Source organism: Tribolium madens, unplaced genomic scaffold (genome assembly GCF_015345945.1).
Source record: "Tribolium madens isolate multiple individuals breed KSU strain unplaced genomic scaffold, Tmad_KSU_1.1 Scaffold_20;HRSCAF=117;Tcas5.2_LG4, whole genome shotgun sequence".
Lineage (NCBI taxonomy): Eukaryota > Metazoa > Arthropoda > Insecta > Coleoptera > Tenebrionidae > Tribolium > Tribolium madens.
In genome coordinates, this window is record NW_025400985.1 from 1,784,340 (window position 1) to 1,788,157 (window position 3,818).

The window sequence follows — 3,818 nt, forward strand, 5'->3', positions numbered from 1 at the left end:
AGATAGTTGTAATCTTTAGATTATAGCCTTTATGAAAAAAATAGTTGGATAGTGGGTTGCCATTTAAAAAAATTAAAAAAAATGTTAGAACTGAAAAGCAAAACAAAATTTCGAAAACATCACATTTTTTATAGTACTTTATCATTTATCAAATAGTTTTTTCAAAAAATAAATAGTTTAAGTAAAAAACGTCTAGTATGTAGGTTCTTCCATTTCTTGATTTTATCCTTTCATTCAAACAAAATAGGATAAAAGAAGTGTTAAAACAGGCAAAAAATGTCTTTTTTGGTTTCTGCATTATGTTTTTTAATTAAAGTTAGCTTAACATCAAAAATTTTATGATTATTTAAGATTTTATGCTTTTGATATTTGCTATTATGACTGATTTTTACGCTTTATAAGAGTCAATTATAAAAGTATAAAAGCCGATTCAAAAACGAAATAAAACAATTGTGAAAATAATCACAAGAAGATGAAGTTCCTTGGAATTGTGTTATTTTTGTTCTCACTTGTCGCGGCAAGTTTTGTAAATGCTTATCGTAAGTTTTTATTAGTGTTCACTTTTCTCTTAGTATATTTGGTTTTTGTTTTTAGCTCAAGAGCCAGAAGAGTCTTATTTGCCAAGAATGCTGCCTCCACCTCATCATCCTTATGTCCCAAGAATGAGTCCTCCCCAGGTTGATCAAGGACCAGCGGCACCAAGATCGTGGCCACCAGGACAAAAATACTGTCGATGGGGGAGAGGCATGTGTTATCTTACGAGATAAGAAATTAATTGGCTTTTTCAACAAATAAAGCAAGAATAAAAGATTTTTGTGTTTTATTGGAGAACAAAAATTTCTTCCATTTCTTCATCTGATATTTCTTTTCCAGTCCCCAAACAGAACAAAAAATATTGTGAAACTCTCTCACTGTAATTTGAGAAAAAAAAAACGACTTTGTTTGGACACACTTTTTAACATAGTATTTTTAGTTTGTTATTAACAATAAAAAATTACGAGCAAGTTTTTAGATTCAGGTTTAGGTAAGTTATTCAATACTTGAATATTATTCCCGATTTTATGATTTTTTTTAAGTCCTATCAAAAATTGTATTATAATTTTAGATTTTTTACGGTTTTTAAGATGCAATTTTACCTATTATATAATTTTGTATTTGACTAATTTTTTTATATAAATACTAATTCAAAAATGAAATTCAACGATTCTGTAAGTAATCACAACAACATGAAGTTTTTTGCAATTGTGTTAATTTTTTTCTTTCTTGTCACACCAACTTTTGAACAAGAGAAAGTTTTTTTCTAAAAAGAAAAATTTTTTAGTTTATCATTGAACACAATTTTTTTTTTTAAGTCTGGTTTATATTTACAGTCTCTAAACAGGACAAAAAGTAGGTATTGCAAAATTTCTACATAAAAAAAGTTTAAAAACAAGGTATTTTGGAAGCTCTTTTGAGGTAATTTTACTTGATTTTGCGTGATTTGCAACGGTTTTTAGGGTGCTTTTTAGGTAATTTTGTGTGATTTTCAATCATTTTTTCATGTGCCGAGTTTTTGATATTCTCTGGAGTGTGGGTTATTGTGGGATTTTGGGCTTTTTCTTGATGGTTTATGTTTTTTTTTTGGCTGTTTTTCCATAATTTTTGTATGTATTAAATGCCCTGGTTCAGTAGTAACATTTTACATACTTTTTTTTTGACATACATTTTTTAAATTTTTTATAAATAAGTCAAGTATTGAAAAAACTACGAATAAATTAGGTTTATAAGTTATTAACTACTTATTGGATTATTATTTATGCTATTTTGGAAAACTTTTCCACTTTTTTGCAATATTTCAAGATTTTTGACTGAAATATATGAAATAAATTCTACGGTTTTTAAGATCTAATTTAATTTATAATTATGTATGAGATTACTGATTTTTATTAAATGCCAATTTAAAGACGAACAATAGGAAGTTTTTTTGCAATTGTGTTATTTTTATTTTTTCTTGTTTCAGGAAGTTTTGAGAAAGATATTAATTTTTATTAGTGTTTTCTCTTCATTTAATTAAATTTACGTTAATTTTAGAGTTAAAACCAAAAGGAAGTTTTTTCTTGGAAAAAAACACCAAATTCGTAACATTTCTTTCTACAAAGTAAATCACTACAAAGTTTCTTTTCTTTATATTTCACGCCTACAAAAAAGTAAAGATTCAAGTTTCGAACAATTATTATTTTACATTGAAAACTGGTTATCGCAGAAGTAAAAAAAAATAAAAAAATAATGCACTTTCTAATAATCATTTTTGAAATCATTATTATATTTTTTTAATAAGCAAGAAAAGTCCATATTTTTTTTAGTGTTNAAAATATGTATTAATAAGTGAAAAAATATACAGGGTGAGTATAAAGTATGGAACCAAGCAGTTTTTTTTTAAATCATTGTCTTCAGAAAAAAAAATATAAATTAAAGTAATATAAAAAATGTGATCGTATTTTGAAAATGAAATTTTGAGTTACGTGATTTTTTTGTCAAAATTGTAATTTATGTAAAAAAAAATTAAAAAAATAAATATAAATTACATAGTTGTCAAAAAAAAAAGAAAATTAAAAAAAATTTCTTGATATAACATCACATTATTTATAGTACTTTGTATTCATCAATTAATTTTTCCAAAAAAAAAGCAAATAGTGTTTATACTTTTTATTTTTGCTGTATTACTGCATAACAAAAAGTTCTTTCGTTTCTTCATTTTTTTTATCTTTTTATCCTCACAAACAAAATACGATAAAAGAAATGTTAAAGAGTCAAAAAATGTCTTTTCTGCTTTCTGCATTAGGTTATTTTTAATAAAGTTAACTTAATATCATAAATTTTATGATCATTTAAGATTTCATGCTTTTGAATATTTGCTATTATGACTGATTTTTACGCCTTTTAAGAGTCAATTGTGCCATAATTGTTTGATTACTGATTTTCATATAAAAGCCGATTCAAAAACGAAATAAAACAATTGTGAAAGTAATCACAACAAGATGAAGTTCTTTGGAATTGTGTTATTTTTGTTTTCACTTGTCGCAGCAAGTTTTGTAACTGCTTTTCGTAAGTTTTGTTATTCACTTTTCCCTTAGTATAAATTTTTTTTTAGCTCTAGATCCACAAGAGTCTTATTTGCCAAGAATGTCTCCACCTTATTTTCCTTATTCCCCAAGAATGAACCCACCCCACGTTTATCAAGGACCACCGCCCATGGGACCAAGATGGGGGCCACAAAAACAAAATCAATTCTGTGACTGGTTTAATGGTGGAGCTTGTTATTAAACATTTTACGAGAAAAGAAATTAATTGTTCTTTGCAACAAATAAAGCAATTATAAAAGATTTCTGTGTTTTATTGGAGAACAAAATGTTCTTCCAACAGAACGAAAATACGAGAAAAACTACGAGAAAAATAAATAATTTTATTTTTGGTGAAGATTATTTAGTTCAGTTTAGCGAAATAATCTTAAAAAACACTTCAAACAAATTTTTTTTAATAAAGCAGAAATTTTAGTGATTTTTGGTTCAGTTTAGCAAAATCTCGCGCAAATCTTAAAGACAAAACATAAAATCGGGTCATTTTCTTGGATAATTACGTTTCGTGGAATTAAAAATAATAAATATCGATTTATGTGCTTAAAACATCATTTATTTAAAAATTACAATGGTTACGTGAGATTAAAAAAAAATACTTAATTCTCCGTAATCTATAAAAAATTCAACTTCAAAATTATAAAATGTGGAATTTTACAAAAAAATAAAGTTGAAATTACTAATTTTACTTTTAAAACTTCTTCA

General features: G+C 25.6%; 1 long non-coding RNA gene across 1 annotated transcript; it reads left to right on the top strand.

The window, feature by feature from the left end:
* The first annotated feature begins 3,001 nt into the window (after nt 1-3,001).
* On the top strand, nt 3,002-3,362 carry LOC123005633. Its single transcript, XR_006412775.1, has 2 exons — nt 3,002-3,084; nt 3,131-3,362. It is a non-coding gene; the product is annotated as an uncharacterized LOC123005633 (long non-coding RNA).
* The last annotated feature ends 456 nt before the right edge of the window (nt 3,363-3,818 follow it).